Here is a 22,708-nt window from a genome sequence, read left to right as displayed (position 1 = left end):
TGTGACAAGTATTAACAGAGATCCAGGAAAATAACATGAACGAAGCTTTGATTTGAATTGAAGTCTGAACTCTGGTTCTCCTCCGAGACTGTGCCTGGTCTGCTTAATACTGCATATGTTTCATGTTTTGCATTTGATTGTGAAAACAATTGAGACTGATTGATTTGCTGCAGACAGCATCCACCAATCATCACGGGTACGGCGATCAAGTCGTGCGTCTAACCCTGTCAAATGTTTTATTGCGCAGGTGAGGCTTCCTGCATCATGGATTCGTGGAGCACGTTGTTTGGAAATACAGCAACGCAGCTGAGATCCGGCATGGACCAGCGAGTTGATGTTCATGACAGCGATGGTCGGCTTTCGAACGAAGACACATCTCAAGCGATCATGTGACAAGTTCTTGCAGACAGTGAAAGTAAAATGCCACGACGATCCCTGACACCACACCGCTAACCACGCCATCGCTTCGCATGGTTAGTGTGGGGATTGGACCCACGACCTTGGCGTTATTAGCACCAAGCTCTAACCAGCTGAGCTAACCGACCAACGCTGCTTACTGCTCGAAAGCAAATGCCTATATTGCCAGAGCTCAAAACCACGACGGCTGTTCATTTTCTGCTTCATATCGATCGCACGATCGTCTGAAGTGTTTCCTTTCGTTGCAAAGCATTTCAACAAAAAAAGCATTTACTTTCCCGAACGCACATACTCGAGTTAACCATTTGCTCTGATATCCAAAATTAAGCACAATGTCCGGACGCATGCAATTTCAATCGCAATGCCACCAGCTCAGCTGCCGCTTGTCATGTTGACAAACATCGTCTGGAGAAACGTACTTTCAACGGTCGCACACTGTTCTTCTGGATACTCACAGACCTTTGGAGTCAGGGTTATGTGCTGCTGATAAACTGCTACGAACCTTATGACAAATGCATTTGAATTGTAATCTAACAATTTATGTTCTATTCCATCATCAACTTCCTGTTGCACTACTGCTCCCAGTTGTTTTTCGCTGGCATTGTTTGCAACGTTGAAGGTCTGCAAAAAAAAATGATGCAGCTAATATTGGTGAAGGGATCAATACTACTTTCATATTCTCAAATGCTTCCAGACATATTTTCGTCCACCCAAAATTTTGTTTTATTCTTTAGCAAATTTGTTTGCTGTGGTACCACACGTTTTAAGTTTCAAACAAGTCATAATGTCTTAAAACTCGAAGCACAATCCCTTGACCCTTCACTTGATAGCTTCGAAAATACCTCACTGGATCTGCCAAGCAGCCCAGCCTGAACGAGCATTAATCGCAAGTTCTCAGGATGCTGCGAATGCATGGCCAAATTTTCAAATTAGAATAAGTAAAGGTAGGACATATTTCTCCTCAAAATGGAGCAATGCTTTAACATATTTGGTTTCATCACTGCTTTCTCCCTCCAACTTCTTCCTGTTCACGTGACTATCCTGACGACTTCTGGGCTTCTGATGTTATTTTTTCTCTCCCTTTCTCCTTCTCTCTCGCCTCGTCTTTCTTCTCTGTTTTTCGTTTTTGCTCAGCCAGGAACCTTCTCTGTCTTTCTTTATCTTGTAACTCCATTTGGCTTATTTGCAATTTACAATTTTCGAACTATCCTGCATTTCTCTGTTTCTCTGATGCACTTAAGCTCTGAAACAACTCCATTACTCATTCAGCTTTCTTCTGCCCTTATTCAACCCAATTATAACGTACTTGCTGATTCTAAAATTATATCATTCCTCTGTCCTCCTGAACTTTCTTGGCATATTTGGGAAGCATTTTCTAAACACAGAAGGTCTGTCTCAACGTTGGGAGTCATTTCCCACACTTTCAATTGAACCCAACAAAATAACGACATAAAATAAATTTTCTCAATTAAGTTTTATTTCAAGATCTCGGAATATAATCGGCAAGTGTTTAAGTTAGTTGGGTTGGTTTGTGCCACAAATCGGTTCAAATCTGTGCAAATCCCTGACGGGATCTGTCAAAACCTGACCAAATCTCGGACGCCGAGCTCCGAAACTGTTACTAAGCAGTGAGAAAACCCCTCCTTTAATTAAACAAAACATCAAGAAGATTTCGCCTCCCTTTGTAATGTCTCAAAATGTATGCAGCAGAGAACACCAAAATAATATAAAGGAAAAATATTAATGTATGTTGCTTACACTAATAATGAACACTGATTGAAAAAAAAGAATAATTTTTTTCTAACTGCTCACGACCTGACACCAAATGTATAGGAAAAAAAATATGCTGTTCCAATAAGCCACTTACTAAAATACATTTCCAGCTTTTGTTGAAAACTTCACATCTTTCGTTTTTGCCACAGTCTTCAGTTCTCATGGTGGTCTCCCTGGGTTGTCTTCTTTCTTTTCACTGTGAAATGGCTTTACATGAAAAGATACCTTTGATTGAGAGATTTTTTGTGTTTTTTTTTCAATGCACAACATTACATTGGCTGTTAGCTCTCCGGCAGCACCTCTCTGTGTGGCAGTTGCTGTCTGACCAATTTTAAAATATCCTTATTCTTATATTCCCGCAAAGATCTGATCTAATCATTGTTTCAATATGAGCAAAACAGTACAATCAAACTTGATTGAGTTAGAACATATGGGGCAGAATTTAAACTGATTTCGTCAATTAAATTTGTGATCGATACCACAACCAAAATTCGGTTATCAATTTTACAGCTTTCACATATATTTAATTGTCCAATACCCTTCAGGACTTCCATTCCTTTGTACAAAAGTTCATGTAGTATCTCAGTTCAGAAAAAGATACAGTACACGCTTTCAACTTCAAACACTTCTCCCTTCTACTAGATTGCCTGCTCTTATTTTATGGCATCCAGGCTACAGACCTTCCTGATCAATTTATCATGCCAGCTAAATCAGTCGGTAGTTTACTGAACCCAGCATAACTCCCATCACCATCTTAACTTGTTTCGTACTGCAATGTACAGCCAGAAATGAGTGCACGGTGTGCCTTTGCACTGAACGATGTTAACATTAAATGCACTCATGCAAATGAGTTCCACGCAGTCACTGATGTACCGTTCAATTAACCTCCGTGCAGCACCGATTTTTCTAGAAGAAACATCAAAGAATATTCTTGAGACAATAATTCGATATTCATGACACTTATTAAACTGTACCGTTAGATATGCCTATTTTGATTTTTGAACTCCATAAATCAAAACATATACAGTAATTATTCGAATACAAAAATGTGAGCTTTATTCAATACACTTAATAACAACTTGACATACTATTCGCGTTGTGTAATAGCTAAAAGTGCACTGAGATGAAATAAGTGAAATTATGGATTATTCAGTGAAAATATCATGCAAACATAACTGCAATTCATTAATTTTTTACATTATTATTTGCACCAGTTCCTGCATTGGAAATTCCATCTTATGCAATGCTTGCAAAATATTATGGTACTTGTTAAATTCAAAAATGAAGTGATGAGATGATGTCAAAAAAAATGTTGAATTGATTTTAGTTTTACTGTGTTAAAGACTTTAAAGAATATGTGGATATGTAGGACGATCCCTGTATGCATGGAATCATTTTCTGCTGTTTCAATTACCCGCGGATTACCGTGCCTGAACATATTATTTTGAACCACGAGCCTTCCGGGAAGGAACGTTTCCCATTGAAATGAATGGCTTTCCTCGTATCCAAGGTTTTGGGTTTCTGCTGTGAGTCCTGGAACTTATCCCTGAGGGTACGGGTGTTCAATGTATAGTTGGATTATCAGTCTGGAAGTCATTACATATACCATGTCAGCACTGAAGTAAAACATAAATTACAGGTGTTCTATGCTTAGAGAAATTCGAAAGCAATTGTCATTATCAACCTATCACTTAAAATATAATAAATTTGATTTTCTAAAAATGTTTTCGCATTATTAAGAAAATTAGCCTAAGCAATACATGGGTTGTAAATATATTTATTCAAAATAATGCACACATTTATTCCAGGTATGTAGGACAGGAACCAATTATACATATATTGCTCATAAACGCTTGAAAACTACTTAGAAACAGTGACCAAACAATTTAGAATGACTCGATAGCCACAGGTTAACAGACTTACTCTGTTGGCAGAAGATATAGATCCCCAGAGGGGACCTCGGCTTCGAGATCTGTCAAAAGAATCAACGGAATGCGGTCTATACAAAGCAAGATTATCTGTTTAATAAAACGAGGCAACCCGACGCAATGCTGTCCAGCAGCACAGGTACTAAAGCTTCTTTGCTCCATGGCGAAATTGTGCAATGACAATTGGACAATAAGAATTTTTTTTTTTTTTCAGAAACAGTACAACTTTTCCACAAGAAAAAAACAATCAACTGTAATATTGTAACATGATTGACAGCAGGCTAATGCAACGATATTTCCTGAGGAACGGTTCTTTTTTTACTTAAATCACCATCTTAAGCTAGCAGATCGAGGTGAATTTGAACGTTTGACAAGGGAAAATGATTATTTTGTGAAACACTGATATTTTGTCCTGTTCCTCTTGCCAGTGATGGAGGATTCGTGTTATCAAAAGGTTTACTACAAGTGTCAGAGGAGTTCTGAAGGTAATTTTCACGCAATCTTCCTTGGTTCCACTGTGTGGCCCCTCAAGTGCAATTAATTGTCTAATGTCGGGGACCGCGTCACTAGCCCAGTGATATAGGCCGGGGACGGACGCCTCGGGGAGTCCCTCTGCCAAACTCACAATCGTGGACTCGAAAGGGTGCAGGGCCACGACTATAATACACGGGTAGTTGTTGAGATGCCTCCTCTTGGACTACGAATTCCAAAATAAACGGATTAGTGGTATGTCTTCAATCTGCTGTTTCATCAAGGCTTTATTATTCTGATGGAGTTGATCAGCGGTGGCTTTAACACAGTCCAAATTGTTGGTTTTGAGTGCTGTCACCACAGAGGGTGGCAGGCAGCTCAATAGCATAGAATTATATTGAGCATGAACAGCATTTAAATTCCAAGCTCCATCCCGAAATAGGGCTCATAACATTCTTGAAAACGTTCAAGGAAATCTTCAGCAGACTCCTTATTTTTGGGGTGATGTTCAAGGATGCAAGTAAAATCAGTAAGTTTTTCTCATGTGGCAGATGCAAAAGAAAGGATATCATCATCCCGTTGCTGACCTTGTTCGACAGTATTAGAGAGGGCAGAAATGTTATTGTGACCAATACATTCATTTAAACGGACATATTCAGAGCAGATAAGGACTTGCTGAAGAAGAGCTCAAAAATCCGGGGCAATGTCATCATAACCTTTAAATGAAGTGTTTAGAAAATCAACGAACTGCTGAGGAGTCTTGTGGCGGTCTGGTGCATGACTGAGGATGGACAAAATCTCAATTGATTTCCAGGGACAGTAAAAATGCATAGTGTCATTTTGATGAGGTGTGCCAGCCTGAGTGTTCGGCAGTTCTCTCATAGGGAACATATATAATGTGGGTGCTTCGTCTTTCAAATCATCATAAGAGGTATTTAAATACGTTTCTAATTGCTGAGTGAGTTGTTTATTAGACAATCTGTGCTGTTTCATTCTTTGCTAACTGCGAGTGTTATGAACAACAGTGTCAGTGATCTGGGGACGGGGTGGGGGAATAGGAGATTGTTTAAAAGTCACTGGTGACTTCTCCTTTTGTTTCTGTTGACGGTTTGCTCGAGCACATTCATCTTTGAGGACCTCAATAGATTTCATGGCACCATCAGCAGTTAATTCAATTCCCAATTTAGTGGCATTGTCCTGCCATGAGCACAAAACTGAGTCTTTATGAAATTCATCACAATATTGTCTCCACCGTCCAATTAGTCCCTTTATCTTGTAATTCAGGTTCCTTTGCCAAATCATTTGCTTGGCTGACTTGATCAATTGAATGCTGTCAAGGCCACCTATCAGCCACTTCTCATCCACCAATTCTTTATGTAATGTGCCAGAAAGTTTTCAAATGGTTTGGATGTTTCGGCTAACTTCTCACATAATTTTACTAACGGTGAAGATAGATCTTATGTCTTATCTACAGATTACCCATCTTTAAAAAACTGCATTTCATAGTTACGACTCAAAAACCTTTATTATGCAACGGCCCATCGCACACAATGATCTCAGTGCCAATTTAAATAATGTTCGTCCAACCGAAATAGATATATCACCTCCAAATGGTTCTCAACACGCTCTCTCTTTGTTTTCAGATCCGTGCCTTGACTCTGTCCTTTGATGTCACTCTCCCCGCCGCCGTTATATTTTACTGCCTATAATCTCTCTCTCTTCTTTTTTGTATCTCTCTCTTTTTTTGTGGAGTTCTCAACTCCTTAATGGTCTTCGACCTTTTTCCTCTCTCTCTCCCTCTCTTTCTCTCTCTCTCTCTCACTCACTCACACACACACTCTCTCTCGTAATCTTTACATTACTCAAGAGATGAAAAAAGGTGCACTAACTGGAAGAATACAGTTCAGTCAGGAATGATCGCAGTCAAATAAAATCATGCTGCGGACGTTAAAAATTTGAAACAAAACATAAAATGCTCCAGAAAGCTCGCCAGTCTGGCGGCATCTGTGTGGAGAGAAACAGAGTTTATCCTTGGAATCTGATGTTATTCATAAACAGAACAATGCATAATTATCTGCAGTAAATCCAAGGGGAGTGTGTTAGCATTTGCAGGAGATACAGATACGGTCCATAAGTGTTCGAACTGTGGCCCCAGATGCAGTGTGTCAGTACAGGGATTTGAAGGCTGCCCCAATTTAGTGTGTCAGATAATACTGGGAAATTCCACAAAAGTAGTTTTTTTTAAGAAAACCTCTCATGGAAATTGTACGGTTTATGTGGTCGTGCCATTGGGACCATTTAACAGGAAGCTGCCTAGAGTGTGTCATAATTCAGCCTCGGTCCTGGGTCTGTGTATTGTGTGTCAGTGTGCAACAAAACTGCACAGAGAGAGCATCGTGAATGTCCAATGAGTATGTCCATGTGAACATCGGTCAGGGGGTAGTGCGTCACTGTGTTAGAGACGTACACAAAGAGATCACAGGGAGTCTCCAGTGACTGTATTACAATTTGAAACAGTGCCAAAACAACATCAGGACTTAGCAACTCTGAAGAGAATGTTGATATTTACAGGGAGTGAAACAGAATTTCCAGGGTATCTTTGGGTATGAGTCAGTTTTCATAGAAGCCCCTGTAACTGTGACAGTATTTGCTCCGGGTTACCTGGAGTTGTGTACATCTTTCGACAGTGTGAACATGAATGCAGTGTTATTTACAAGGTGATTACCAGGATTATCCAAGGTCTCTCTCACACACACACGCACTGTGTCTCTCACCACGCTCTTTGCCTCAAAGACACAACTCAGTCACTTTCAGTCACATACACACTATCACGGTCTTCATTTCACACTGTCTCTCTCTCACACACACGCTGTGTCACATGGATTCAGTCCCTCTGTCTCAGATCTATAGTTCATCCAGCTCCAGTCCCAATTCCCTAACACTGTTTTCAGGGAGCTGGAGTTGGTGTACTCCCCGCAGATATAGCTCGCAGAGACGTGTGCCATGTCTCCCACCTGCCACATTGTGCAGGAGGAGCAAGCAACTGCCCTAGCATCCATACCCGACTTATCTGAACACCCACTCAGTACTAAAGTAGAAAGTTTAGTTCAAGTTGCTATAAAATTAATGACAAACTTATTTTCAACAGAGGAAGTTTGGAATGAACCTTAAGTTATTAACTCGGTTAGAGGAGGAGGGCGGATGGGAAACTCTTCAGTTTGTAGAGTCTCGGGGGTGGATGCCTTGCTGATATATATGGTCACTGCTTTCCTTCTCGGCTGCCCCTCTGGTCCTCGTCAACAATCAGTGGGAAATTGACAAACACATTTATAGGGACATTCCAGTTATCTATAATCATAAGTTTGCAATGACAGGGAATTTTAACTTTTCAAAGATAGATTAGGACGATCACATTGCTCAGAGCTTGGATGAAAACAAATCTGTTAAGTGTGTACGTGATTATTTTTTCCGATTCACTGTCCATAGGATGGCATGGCGGCTCAGTGCTTACCACTCATATATATGGTCACTGCTTTCCTTCCCGGCTGCCCCTCTGATCCTCGTCACTTCTCTGCTGTGTTCCCTTATTCTCATTTTAGTCACTTGCCCTGTCTTATTATCCAAGCGATGGTCAAGTTTTACACCTTTTCCAGTAGGAACATTTATATATTGATAAAGGAAATTTCCTTGAATAAATTTGATAAACTCTTTACCTTCCAAACCTCTAACACTACGATAAGGCCCGTGACTTATTATTGCATCCTTGCTATTCTGATATTTCTCTTCATCATTGTTCCTTAATTTCCCTCTGAACATTGCGGGTCTATTAGTGTATTCCCATCAAGGTGATCTCTTTTTGTTTTCACTTGAAGAAATCATCAATTCAACTTCATTTAAAAAGCAATTCCCAACCGAGATTTGGAAAAAAGAAATATTCAGATGATGTCACCACAACTGACCAGGCCCGCATTTATTGCCCATCCTTAATTACCCATTGGTGATTCAGACTGAACCACACTGCTATAGGTCTGGATCTTGTAGGCCTGCAGTTGTAGGCCAGACCAGATAATGATGGCATTACAGGATATTAGTGAAACAGATGGGTTTTTTTTATGTCTCATTGACAACGATTTCCTCAAGCTCATTATACATCCAACTATAAATTTTATTGAATTCAGATGATAACCATGTGCTATTGTAGGTTTTGAACCCAGGTCCCGAGAATATTATCTGGGTCACCAAATTACCAGTCTCATGAAAAAATGATTAGGCCATCGTCTCCGCTTTCAGCAATGATAGAAAACCCCTTTCCGTCTACAAATATAGTCTGAAAATGTAAACATTCATGTATAGGAACCTCCTGAAGGACCCTTACCAGAATTCTGTTAAAAAAAACACAGCTCTTGTTTGTGTACCTTTTTATCTTTCAGGTTTATTTGTATTGCATTATAGACCCCCACACCAATAACCAGTGGGTTAAAGAGAAACACATTTATAGGGAGATTCCAGTTATCTATCATCATAAGTTTGGAATGACAGGGATTTTTAACTTTTGAATGATAGATTGGGGCGAACATATTGCTAAGAGCTTGGATGAAATGAAATCTGTTAAGTGTGTACGTCTTTTTTTTTCAGATTCACTGTCCAAAGGATGGCATGGCGGCTAAGTGCTGAGCAATGCTGCCTCACAGTGTCAGTGGCCTGCGTTCAATTCCAATCTCGGGAGACTGCGGAGTTTGCACGGAGTCCCTGTTTCTGTGTGGCCTCCTTCCGGGTGCTCCAGTTTCCTCCCACAATCCAAACCTATTTAGGTTAGATTACATTGTGGAAACAGGCCCTTCGGCCCAACAGGTCCACACCGTCCCACCGAAGCACAACCCACCCAGACCCATTACTCTACATCTACACCACACTACGGGCAATTTAGCATGGCCAATTCGCCGAGCCTGCACTTTTTTGGATTGTGGGAGGAAACCGGAGCACCCGGAGGAACCCCACGCAGACACGAGGAGAATGTGCAAACACCACACAGAGTCGCCTGAGGAGGGAATTGAACCCGGGCCTCTGGCGGTGTAACGCTGCAGTGCTAACCACTGTGTCACCCATTATTTATTTTCGTAAATTAGCCATGCTAAATTGCCAATGGTCTTCAGGGATATGGAGGATAGGTGCGTTAGTCAGGGTCAAAAATAAGGTAGGGGATTTTGTCGTCGTAGATTTGTTGTGCCGCAGGGCCTGCTTCTGTGCTGTCGGGATCCTAATTCTATGCAAATGCACAGACTAGACAAGGAGCAAAGTTTAACTTTCTGTTTGTAAATAAGGCAGAGCAATTGACCTCGGTGTCAGTGAAGGAGCACTTTGGGACCAGAGATCATAAATTCTCTTGTTTTGAAATAGTCATAGAAAAGAATAGACCGGATCTAAATGCTAAAGCTCTTAATTTGGACGTGGGCCAATATTGTAGGTACGAGTCTTGACCTATCAATATTGATTAGGGCAGATATTCACAGATAAAGGGACGGCTGCAAAGTTCGAACATAGGAATATAAGAATAGGATCAGGATTGAACAAACAAGCATCTCAAGCCTGCTTCAGCGTTCATAATATCATTTCACGCCGTCAGCTATCGGTTCTAATTCCTCCACTGGGAAAAATTGCGTCTCAAGAAAGTAGCTTCAACCGCTTCACTGTGCAGGCAGTTCCACAGATTCACAGCCCTTTGAGTGATGAAATTTCTCCTCAAATCAGACTAAAATCTGCAGCTTTGATTTTGACGCTATGCTCTCTCGATCACCTGCGAGTGTGAACAGACTTCCTTGTTTCTATTTTTTTTTGGTAAGCTCGCCTTGCCTTCTTAGAAATTCCAATGAGTACAGTCCCAGTCTACTCATAAGCCAAATCTCTCAATTGCAGAATCAATGAAGTGAGCCACCTCTGCATCCCCAGCAGTGACAGTATATCCTTTCTGACAAGGAGACAAACTGAACAGAGTCCTCCAGGTGTGTGCTCACCAACACCCTGTACGGCTGAAGCACAACCTCTGTGTTTTTAAACTGCATCTCTACAGCAATAAAAGACAACATTCCATTTGCTGGCTGACCTCCCTGTTGCATTTGCAAACAAAAGTCTTGTGATTCATGCACAAGGACACACAAGAGTCCCTGAACAGCAGCACGGTGAATTTTTCACCATTTCAATAATAGTCTATTTTGCTGTTCTTCCAACCAAAGTAAATGACCCCACATTTACCAACATTGCAAGGCACCGTGCCTGCTCACTTAACCTATCCAGATCCCTCTGCAGACTTCCAGTGTTCTCTGCACTCTTCACACTACTATTTATTTTAGTGCCGTCTCAAACCCCAGACACACTACACTCGGTCACTAAATGCAAATCATTTCTGAAAGTCGTAAACAATTGTAAACCCAATACTGATCCCTGAGGCACACCACTAACCACTGATCGCTATCCAAAAAAAAAAAATTCCCATTGTTTGATATCTGTTAATGAACCAATCCTCTATGCTCATCCATTGCCTGTACCACCACGTACCTTTCACTTGTGCAGCAATGTCACGTTTTCAATGATGTGGATGAGGCAGACTGGGATAAACAAAGTTAAAAATCACCCAACTCCAGCTTAGAGTCTAACAGGTTTATTTGGAACCATTAGTTTTAGAGTGCTGTTTCTTCATCAGGTGTGTGTCGACTATAAGATCACAAGAGACAGAATTTTAAGTAGACGATGACAATGTCACAACGTGATTTATTCAACAAACCTGGATTTTTAAATATTTAATCTTTTAGAATGAGCTGCATGTTTCGGATCATTAATATGAAAATCACAGAACTTCCTTTCAGTCAGCTTCTCGAGGAAACACAAGGTTTTATAAATAAATAGAACATCTCAGATCATACAATGCATTTAAGGTGTCAGTTCATAGTATGTCTGTGTCGTCATCTGTGTAAGAATGGTTCAACATCCAAAGTGGAATTTAATAAAAAATTGACTGCTTGTACACTGTCTATTTTTTCTGTAAAGTAGAATGTGTATGCACACATGATTCTGCAAATACAAATCCACCCCGTAGACATGTGTGTGCGTGTGTGTGTGTGCTCGCGCATGAGAGAGCATGTGAGTGTTTGACCTTGACTGTGAGAGCACGTGAGAGAGTGTGTGCTTGAGTGTGTGAAAACTTGGTAAAGTGTGTGATTGTGATGAAGTATAAGCCTGTGAGAGTGGGTGTGTATGGGTATGAGTCTGTGGGGTACATGTATGTGTGTCTGTTAGAGAGAGACGGTCTGTGTGAGCGTGTGAGTATGTAGGATTGTGTGTGCATCTGATATTGTGAGTGTGTGTTTGTGTGATTGCGCAAGAGAGAGTATGTACAGTGGAATGGGGTCATCTGTAGAGTCCCCACGTATACCCATCGTCTACGCAGCAGGAACTCATGTGACTCGCACAACATCATCTGCCTCAAATTAGATCTTGGGTTCATGTCACATGCCAGGTAACCCCACTAAATGCACGCAAGAACACATACACACAATCTTACATATAAGAACGCAGAGCCTTAATCTCATACGAACACACATACACACCGTCACACACAAGCACACGCACGCACATCCACTCACAGGGTTATACTCCATCAAAACCCCACACATAATTTATTAAACTTTCACACATGCAAGCACACACTCTGTCACGTGCTCTCTCACGTACATGCTCTATTTCTCGCTCTCAAGCACACATGCACGCACACTCATGCACAAGTTTATGGGGTGAATTTATATTTGCAGAATTATATTTGCAGATACGTTATATTTTGTGTCAAAATGTACAATCTGCAGGTAGTCAACGCAGGCAGTCAATGCATGTCATACTTAGTAAATTCCACTTTGGTAATCGAACTAGTCTGATTCAAGATCGGGATGCAGGCTAGACCTCACACATTTAATGCATTGTCTGAGCTAAGATGCCATATTTTATTATAAACCCTTAAGCGATCTCGAGAAGTTGACATAAAAGAAGTTCTGGGATTTAAATATTAATGAACCAAAACATGTACCCCGTTCGAAAAGACAAAAGACTCAAAAATCCAAGTTTGTTCAATATATCGCAGTCTGACACTTTAATGTCTAGTTATTAATTCTTTTCTTAGATATTACGACAATAGACAATAGACAATAGGTGCAGGAGTAGGCCATTCTGCCCTTCGAGCCTGCAACACCATTTAATATGATCATGGCTAATCATCCTTTATCAGTATCCTTTTCCTGCCTTTTCTCCATAACGCTTGATTCCACTATCCTTGAGAGCTCTATCCAACTCTTTCATAAATGGATCCAGAGACTGGGCCTCCACTGCCCTCCAGGGCAGAGCATTCCACACAGCCACCACTTTCTGTGGGAAGACGTTTCTCCTCATCTCTGTCGTAGATGGTCTACCCCATATTTTTATGCTGTGTCATCTGGTTTGGCACTAACCCATCAGCGGAAACATGGCTCCTGCCTCCAGAGTGCCAATCCTATAGTAATCTTATATGTCACTGCCAGATCCCCTCTCAGTCATCTAAACTCAGGGGTATACAAGCCCAGTCGCTCCAGTCATTCAGCGTAAGGTAGTCCCGCCATTCCAGGCATTGACCTCGTGAACCTACGCTGCACTCCCTCAGTGGACAGAAAGTCTTTCCTCAAATTTGGAGACCAGAACTGCGCACAGTACTCCAGGTGTGGTCTCACCAGGGCCCTGTACCGTAAGACCATAAGACCATAAGAAATAGGAGTGGGAGTAAGGCCATTCGGCCCATCGAGTCCACTCCACCATTCAATCATGGCTGATGGGTATTTCAATCCCACTTACCCGCATTCTCCCCGTAGCCCTTAATTCCTCGAGACAACAAGAATCTACCAATCTCTGCCTTGAAGACATTTAGCATCCTGGCCTCCACGGCACTCTGCGGCAATGAATTCCACAGGCCTACCACTCTCTGGCTGAAGAAATGTCTCCGTATTTCTGTTCTGAATTGACCCCCTCTAATTCTAAGGCTGTGTCCACGGGTCCAAGTCTGACGGAAACAATTTCCTAGCGTCCACCCTTTCCAAGCCATGTATTATCTTGTACGTCTCTATTAAGACACCCCTTACTCTTCTAAACTCCAATGAATACAATCCTCAGCCGTTCCTCATATGTTAGACATACGATTCCAGGGACCATCCGTGTGAATCTCCCCTTGACACGTTCCAGTGCCAATATGTCCTACCTGAGGTGTGGGGACCAAAACTGGACACAGTACTCCAAATGGTGCCTAACCAGAGCTTTAGAAAGTCTCAGTAGCACAACGACTCTTTTATATTCCAACTCTCTTGAGATAAGTGACGACATTTCATTCGCTTTCTTAATCACGGAATCAACCTGCATGTTGACCTTTAGAAAATCCTCGACTAGCACTCCCAGATCCCCTTGTACATTGGCTTTACAATTTTATCACCGTTTAGAAAGTAGTCTGTGCTTTTATTCTTTTTGCAAAAGTGCAAAACCTCGCATTTGTTCACGTTGAATTCCATCAGCCATTTCCTGGACCACTCTCCCAAACTGTCTAGGTCCTTCTGACGCCTCCCCACTGTCTCAGTACTACCTGCCTGTCCACCTAACTTCGTATGATCTGCAAACTTCGCTGGAATGCCCCCAGTCCCTTCATCCACATCATAAATATATAATGCGAACAGCTGTGGCCCCAACACTGAACCCTGTGCGACACCGCTCGTCACCAGCTGCCATTCTGAAAAAGAAACTTTTATCCCAACTCTCTGAATTCTGTCAGACAGCCAATCCTCAATCCATCCCAGCAGATCACCTCGAACACCGTGGGCCCTCACCTTGCTTCTCAGCCTCCCGTGTGGCACCTTATCAAAGGCCTTTTGGAACTCTAGATGGACCATATCCACTGTGTTTCCCTGGTCTAACCTACTTGTCACCTCTTCAAAGAATACCAACAGGTTTGTCAGGTATGACCTCCCCTTACTAAATCCATGTTGACTTGTTGTAATCAGACTCTGCTCTTCTAAGAATTTAGAAACATCATCCTTAATGATGGATTCTAGAATTTTACCAACAACCGAGCTTAGGCTAATTGGTCTGTAATTTTCCATCTTTTGTCTTGATCCTTTCTTGATAATGAGGTTACAACAGCCATCTTCCAATCATCCCGGACTTTCCCTGACTCCAGTGACTCTTGAAAGATCTCAACCAATGCCTCCACTACTTCCTCAGCCACCTCTCTCAGAACTCTAGGATGTATCCTATCGGGGCCTGGAGATTTATCAATTTTCAGACCGTTCAGCTTTTCTAGCACTATCTCTTTTGTAATGGCAACCATACTCAACTCAGCTCCCTGACTCCGTTTAATTGTTGGGATATTACTCATGTCTTCCACTGTGAAAACTGACGCAAAGTACTTGTTACGTTCTCCTGCTATTTCCTTATCTCCCATCACTAGGCTTCCAGCATCAGTTTGAAATGGCACAATGTCTACTTTTGCCTGTCGTTTGTTTCTTATGTATTGAAAGAATCTTTTACTATCATTTCTAATATCACTGGCTAGCCTACCTTCATATTTGATCCTCTCATTTCTTATTATTCTCTTTGTTATCCTCTGTTTGTTTATGTAGCCTTCCCAATTTTCTGATTTCCCACTGCTCTTGGCCACTTTATAGGATCTCTCTTTTCCTTTAATACATTTCCTGACTTCCTTTGTCAGCCATGGCTGTCTAATCCCTCCCTGGAAAATGTTTCTTTTCTTGGGGATGAACCTCTGTGCAGTGTCCTCAGTTATACCCACAAACCCCTGCCATTTTTACTCCTCTGTCTTCCCCGCAAGCTTCTGCTTCCAGTCTATTGTTGTCAGTTCCTCTCTCATGCCTTCACAATTACCTTTATTTAACTGGAACACCATTACATCCGATTATGCCTTTCCACTTTCAAACTCCAGACTGAACTCTACTATATTATGATCGCTGCTTCCTAAGGGTTCCCTTACTTTAAGATCTTTTATAAAATCTGGTTCATTGCAAAGCACTAGATCCAGAATCGCCTGCTCCCTTGTGAGCTCCATGACAAGCTGTTCAAAAAAGCCATCCTGTAAGCATTCCATGAATTCCCTTTCTTTGGATCCACTGGCAAAATTATTTACCCAGTCCACCTGCATATTGAAGTCTCCCATGATCACCGTGACCTTGCCTTTCTGACTTGCGTTCTCTATTTCCCAGTACATGTTGCGTCCCTGGTCCTGACCACTGCTAGGAGGTCTGTACACAACTCCAATTATGGTTTTTTTGCCTTTGTAGTTCCTCAATTCCACCCACATAGACTCCACATCATCTGACGCGATGTCATTCAGTGCCATAGATTTAATTTTGTTCTAAACTAACTATGCAACCCCACCCCCTCTGCCGTCTTCCTTGTCTTTTCGATAAGTTGAAAATCCTTGGAGGTTTGACTGCCAGTCCTGACCCCCTTGTAACCAAGTCTCTGTGATGCCTACCACATCATAATCATTCACTATGATGTTCATCTGCTTTGTTATGAATGCTACGAGCATTCAGGTAAAGTGCCTTAATGCTAACTTTCTTATCATTAGAGATATTCGAAGTCATATGATGTCCTAAGTTATCCTTGTTTTTTTCTGCATTCCAAGTCTGCCTTAATTTTAAATCCGCCTGGACACATGCTATCCTGCTGCTTATCATTCCATTGAACGCAATACTCCCTGTCGCTTTCACTTTCCCTTCCCCCAACTCAGAAGTTCAAAGTCCTACTGACCACCCTATTTACCCTCTTCGCGAGAACATTGGTACCTGATTGGTTCAGGTGGAGACCGTCCCAACGGTACAGATCCCCCCGTTCCAAAACTGATGCCAATGCCCCATGAAGTGGCATCCCTCTTTCCCACACCAATCCCTTAGCCACTTGTTTACTTGTATAATTTTCTTGTCCCTATGCCAATTGGCACGTGGCTCGGGCAGTAATCCGCTGCAGAAGCACCTCTTTGCTTCTATACTCAATCCCTCTTGTTATGAAGGCCAGCGTGCTATTTGCCTTCTTCACTACCTGCTGATCCTGCATGCTTACCTTCATTGACTGGTGTACAAGAACACCCAGATCTCTCTCTACTGCTCCTTTACCTAAATTGATTCCATTTAGGTAGTAATCTGCCTTCATTTTCTTGCCACCAAAGTGGATAAGCCGACATTTATCAACATTAAACTGCATCTGCCATGCATCGGACCACACGCCTAAGTTGTCCAGGTCACCCGGTAATCTCCTAACATCCTCCTCACATTTCACCCTGCCACGCAGCTTAGTATCATCAGCGAATTTACTAATGTTATTACTAATACCATCTTGTATATCATTAATATATATTGTAAAAAGCTGCGGTCCCAGCACTGATCATGTAGCACCCCACTGGTCACTCCCTGCCATTCTGAAATGGAGCCCTTTATAAATACGTTTTGTTTCTTGTCAGCCAATCAAGCTGCAATCCAAGTTAGTACTTTGCCCCCAATACCATGCGCCCTAATTTTGTTCACTGTCACAGGTCATACGTTTTCACCGTTGATCATGCAGGCAAGTTGGAGATTAATTCATCACGTTCCTGACTTGTGCCTTGTAGATGGGTGATGCTTTCTACATTTAATCTGTCTACCCCTTTATGAATGTTGCAACTTTATGACAATATTGTTAATTCTTGTAATCTTCAGAGAAAACATGCCCAGTCTCCTCAATCGCTAATTTATAGGACAGTCCCACCGACCCAGCAATCAGTTTAGTGAACATCCCTATAATCCATCTTAGGTAAATAGGCAAGAGGACCAGTTGTGCGTACAATACTCCACGTGAGATGTCACCTCTATAAAGAAAGCTCAACAGCTAACGTGAGATTTGCCTTCTGAATTGTTTTCTGCACCAACGTTCAGTAACGGTGTGCTAACGTTCAGCACCTTGTGAACAGGAATATCTTGGTCCTTCTGGACCTCAATATTTTCAAACGTTTACCATTTTAGAAATGGCCTGCAACGTCAGGTTTCCAACCAAAGGGGAAAACCTTGTACTTAATCACATTCTCTTCCATCTCCCATGCTCTTCTCTGTTCACTCGGCCTATTAAAGTCCACCTGAAGTCTCTTGGTACCTTCCTCAATATTTGCAATCCCACTAAGTTTTATGTCATCTGCAAACTTGTAAATATTACAATCGGTTCCCAGAGAAGGGGCACAAGCACTGATCCTTCTGGTCACAGCTTGATAACCTGAGAATGACTCTTTCAATATGATCTTCATAAATAGCAACACGGTTTGAAGAACTGATTGGCTTCTTGTTCGTATTTGCTTTGGGATTGCGAGGTCCATGTTTCAGTTTCCAGTGAGATACCCAGAATATGGGGTGAGTGGTTATTATTAAAGATCGAACGGAATATATCACCAACATTGAAGTCTTCATGCTGAGTACCGAGTGAAATCAGCTGATAATTGAAACATTTTTCTGATCCTTGTCCACTTTCAACTGTTTTCTATTAACAGATCCAATTGCTGCACGCAGGTGGATTGAAGCTAGAAATAAGATCTCACCAATTTATTTAGTAGTAATTGCCAAATCATGAAATGGTATTGACGAATTGTGGTAATGACAGTATAGCTAATATTGAGAACAGTTTTCTCTTTGTTTCACTTGAAGGTGTTCAACAGAAACACAAGTAGATAATTCAGTTACAAACTGAAAAGCTGAGTGGACACTATCCTAAGAAAGGAGAAGATGTGTTTCCAGCTAGTTGATCGATATGCTGAGTTAATGCTCATCACCAATGTATGATATTAGACATTTCGAGAAGATGAACTTCGGGTAAGAGGCTGAGAACGTGAAGAGTGGAGAGAGAAACATCCCTGGATAGAACTAGAAAAAATACAAACTTATCAGTTGTTCCAGACCAATGGTTTCATCCCAGAGAACATCCACAACTGGGAGTATTGTAACAGTGAATATTGGCCCTTGGAACTGGAGAAAAAACAATGGTAGGAAAGACTGTATGTGATCGGACCACTGGGAAAATATACCCAAATTTTAATTCGTTTTCCATTTAAATTTCAGGATTTGAATATTAGTCACGATGAAATAAACCTGAGGATCCTGATGCTGGAACGGTATCGTTACTTTGGGAATGTTATTGGAGAGGTCTGGAAGAACCCAGAGGAATTGTTTTTATATTTGATGGTTTGGAAGAAATCAAAGAGAGAATTGATCTTTCTGATGTGCTGAAAAATAGACCCTCAGTTCATGTGCACTGATCTAGAATGCTGGGGTGACAGTGTCATACCCTGTGTGTACAGTTTGATCCAGCACAAGTTGCTTCAGGAATCTTCACTGCTCGTGGTCAGCAGTCCCTGAACGGAATGAATAGTTCATCAGAATTATTGAAGATCAGGTGGTGGCAGCAGCTGTTTTCAAATACGTGAAGGAGAACCAGATCCAATATACCATGGGCTACGACCCTCCGTACTACTGGATCCTCGGTCTGTTATTGAGTCCCTTTTTCACAGAACAACATGGGAAACTACAACAACTTCTGAAGACCATCACCCAACTATATTCTGACTATAGTTACAACATTGTGGAAAACCAGGACGAATAGATTGAAGACCCCAGTGCTGTGTTACTGAAGCTTGGTGAGATGGCTTTCACAGGATTCCGATGAAGAAGGTTGTATTCAGGAATGAACTTCCTGTCTGGGTTCCTAATGGAATTATTGGAGAGAGATTAAAATGTGCACTGTGTGGTTTACACGCTCCCACACCTCGCCAGCCAAGAGTTTGTCGCTGCCCTCGCACAATGCCAGACCTCAGACCCCAGGGACATTGGGAAGCTCAGCAGTGAAGCATTTGGGAAGGAAAAGGAGATTGATGGATTGAGGCTGGCTCCTGGTGGACAGTGGAATGTCAGTGAATTCTATGACACAATTAAACACTGCGATGTACAACGCAATTCTGAAGGATTCCGAAATCTGGCCCCCGAATGCCAACAATTGAGGTAATGCTTTGTTGGTTCTTAAATCCTTTCTGAATCTTCTCTAGTTAAATAATATCCTTCCTGTAGCAGGGTCGCCAGAACTGCCAGATGTGAGGGTGATGTTGTCTCATTTTAATGGAGATTGGAATTTAAGAAGAAACAGAAATACAGCAAATTTTGCAGTCGCGATCATTTAGTATCTTGGAGAGTATTTCTAATAAGGGATTTAGAGTGAACTGAGGGGGACTGAGAGGTATTACAAGTGATGGTACATTTGTATAGATCTTCTGAGCTGTGATGAACGCTGGGATCTTTTGAAAGATCTGAAGCGTGGACTTTGGTGTGAATTATCCATGAATGTTGAAATTGTTAATGTGCAATTTCCCTTCTACACGTGACTCTCAGTAACTCTGGGCTAGAGCAGAAGGGTTCTGCCAGTTCTAACGCATTGACTTGATTAGTTCTCCAGACAAAAGACAGTATGAAGCCTAGTGTTAACTCCTGTGAGATTGTAAAACTGAATTCACAGTCATGACATGAACACTCTCCCGCCCCTAAATCTTGGAATCATGGAGTCATGCAACATGGAAACAACAGACCCTTCTTTCCAACTGTTCCCACTGACCGGGTTTCCCAAACTGAACTAGTTTGTCTGCAATGATTTATATCCCTCTGAACCTTTGCGATTCACATGCCTGTCCTGATAGCTTCCTCTGGCTGTTCATTCTGCATACAAACCAACCTCTGTGGAAAACATTACCCCACACGTTCCACCTCCTCACCCCGCAATCTCTCGGTCTCTGCTCGAAACACTAACTAGTTCCCAACATTAACTGATTAAACCCTGCCCTTGTTTACTGTACACAAATGCAATAAACTCCATCTGCCACTCCTCAGCCTATTTTCCCAATTGGTCACGATCCCTTTGTAATCTCAGCTAACCTCCTTCGCTATTGAGCATACTAACATTGGTGAAAGGAAGGGGCTGTGCACTATTTCTGAAGCACTAGCATGGACACTGGTCTCAACAGGACAAGGAAATGGTGATGGGGTGGGGAGCATGACAGATATCGGAGTCCGTGAGCTGATACATGCAATTGCCTGAAATGAAATGGGAGAAAGTGAAGGCAGGAGAATGGTACCACAGAAGTTCCACCAAATAAAGGGCATTAGTGGAAACTGAAAAAAGGTGAATTAATTTACTCCATATCCAGCTGATTGAAGGGGATGGCGTAAAGACAGTCATGACAGTACTGGTTGTAGCAAGGTGGCTGAGTAGACTGGAACAAAAACGAATACACAATGGCAGCATCACCAGGGCGTCCTACACCAACCCGATTTAAACGGGGATGCTCCAGTGTTTACAGCAGCCACACAAACACCCCTTACGACAGCACACAGGCCAGCAGGACTGATCAGAACTGTTGTTTAACAGGAATTCCAGCAGGACTGTGTAAATGAGCTGCAATGAATTAGGTCCAAATAGGGCTCTGGGACCCACAAGAGATGTTTGCAGGAAGCTGAAATGGATAGGGACTGATGGGTCCTACACAGGGAAGATCCCAAGCACTGACAATTTTATTCAACTCCTTTTAACTGAGCTTTACACGAGTTAGAGGTATTTCAACATGGGAGTTGAACTTCAACACAAACACACAAAACTAACCCTCATCTAACTGCATCCCTTCATCAGTCTTGGCGAGCCCTTGAACTGACTATCTCGTGACCCAAACTGACTAATTTTGACTTTCCTCAAGAACCTGCCACGCTCTGCATCCACCATGCTCCTCAACTGCCACTCTAGCCACTTACCTCACCCATATGCCGATCTGGCCCTTTTGTGAATTCATTCACAAGATGAGAGCATTTATCGCCCATCCCTATTTTCCCTCAGGAGGTTAGTAGTGTTCTATCTTTTTGAACTGTTGCAGTCCATCCATTCATTCAGTCGCTCACTGATTCAGTCATTCATTCAGGCAAGCACACACCAGAACGGGTGAAGTCTTCTGCTTCCTTTGAGCCTTCAGCAGATCAACGAAGATATCCATGGGATGCTACACTTCTCACTTCTCAAGAAGCTAGGCTGAAAAGACATTGATTTGTAGAAGACCGAAGTATTTAACAAATGCCAAAAGATGTCATTTGCAAAAGAAGCAAACGTGAAGTGAGGTAAAAGTTCTTCACTTAGCAAATAGTTTGTGTATGGAGTGTGATGTCTGGGAATATGGTGGTGGCAGGTTAAATCGAGGCATTCAACAAGGACCTGGATGATCATTTGGATATAAATGATGTAAAATGATATGGGGAGAGAAAAACAAGAGATTAACACGAGTAATGATGCTCATTTAGAAGGCAGTGCAGGCACAATGGGCCAAATGGTCTCTTCCTGCACTTTTGCACTTCTGTGATTCTGCGGAATGTCAGACCTCACCACAGCATAAGAGCAGTGATAGTGAATTCACAGCCAGTTCACCTTGTTCTTGTTTCTCTGTTCGCTTGCCTTGGGAAACGGAAATTCCATTGAAAGTGAAATTGGGTGAAGGATATCTCCAGTAATGGGTCTTTCGTGAAATATCCTTGTTACTTGCCATTTTTTAATTGCAGTAGAACCTTCCTATTTGTCCTGTTTGATCGTATTGTTACATTAAAGAAGCTCTCATTTGACTTTTTCATGTTTCTTGGAATATTCGAGACACACATTTTGCATAAAGTTTGGTTTGACTAAATGCGTTACTCGCTACTTTTGTTTAGTTTCCAGAGCAATGACCCGGGAGATTCATGAATAAAATTGCATCTGTGGCTCGAGGAAACCAAACTGCACAATACAGGGACTGGAGTAAGGAGCGGAATTTGAGATGTTTATAATGACTAGATGTTTGACACTGTACACTTAATAAAAAGTGTGCAAGTTTAAGCGTATCAGTCATGACATTAATACCAAACAGTGGAAGTGAAATTGAACAAGAATGGAGAGGTAAAACAGATGGCATAAATATTTGCCAGCTCTTGCCGGCCCACCCAGTAATCAAACTCTGAACTGATTGAAACGAAAATCCG

The 22,708-nt window shown here is 41.8% G+C and overlaps 1 non-coding gene across 1 annotated transcript; it reads right to left on the bottom strand.

Annotated features, from left to right (window-relative positions):
* Window positions 1-471: 471 nt before the first annotated feature.
* On the bottom strand, window positions 472-545 carry trnai-aau (transfer RNA isoleucine (anticodon AAU)). The gene has a single exon. It is a non-coding gene; the product is annotated as a tRNA-Ile (tRNA).
* Between the last annotated feature and the right edge of the window lie 22,163 nt (window positions 546-22,708).

The sequence above is a fragment of the Chiloscyllium punctatum genome, chromosome 43 (assembly GCF_047496795.1).
Source record: "Chiloscyllium punctatum isolate Juve2018m chromosome 43, sChiPun1.3, whole genome shotgun sequence".
NCBI classification, from domain to species: Eukaryota; Metazoa; Chordata; class Chondrichthyes; order Orectolobiformes; family Hemiscylliidae; genus Chiloscyllium; species Chiloscyllium punctatum.
The sequence above is the reverse complement of the archived record's forward strand: the minus strand, read 5'-3'. Positions and strand labels throughout refer to the sequence as shown.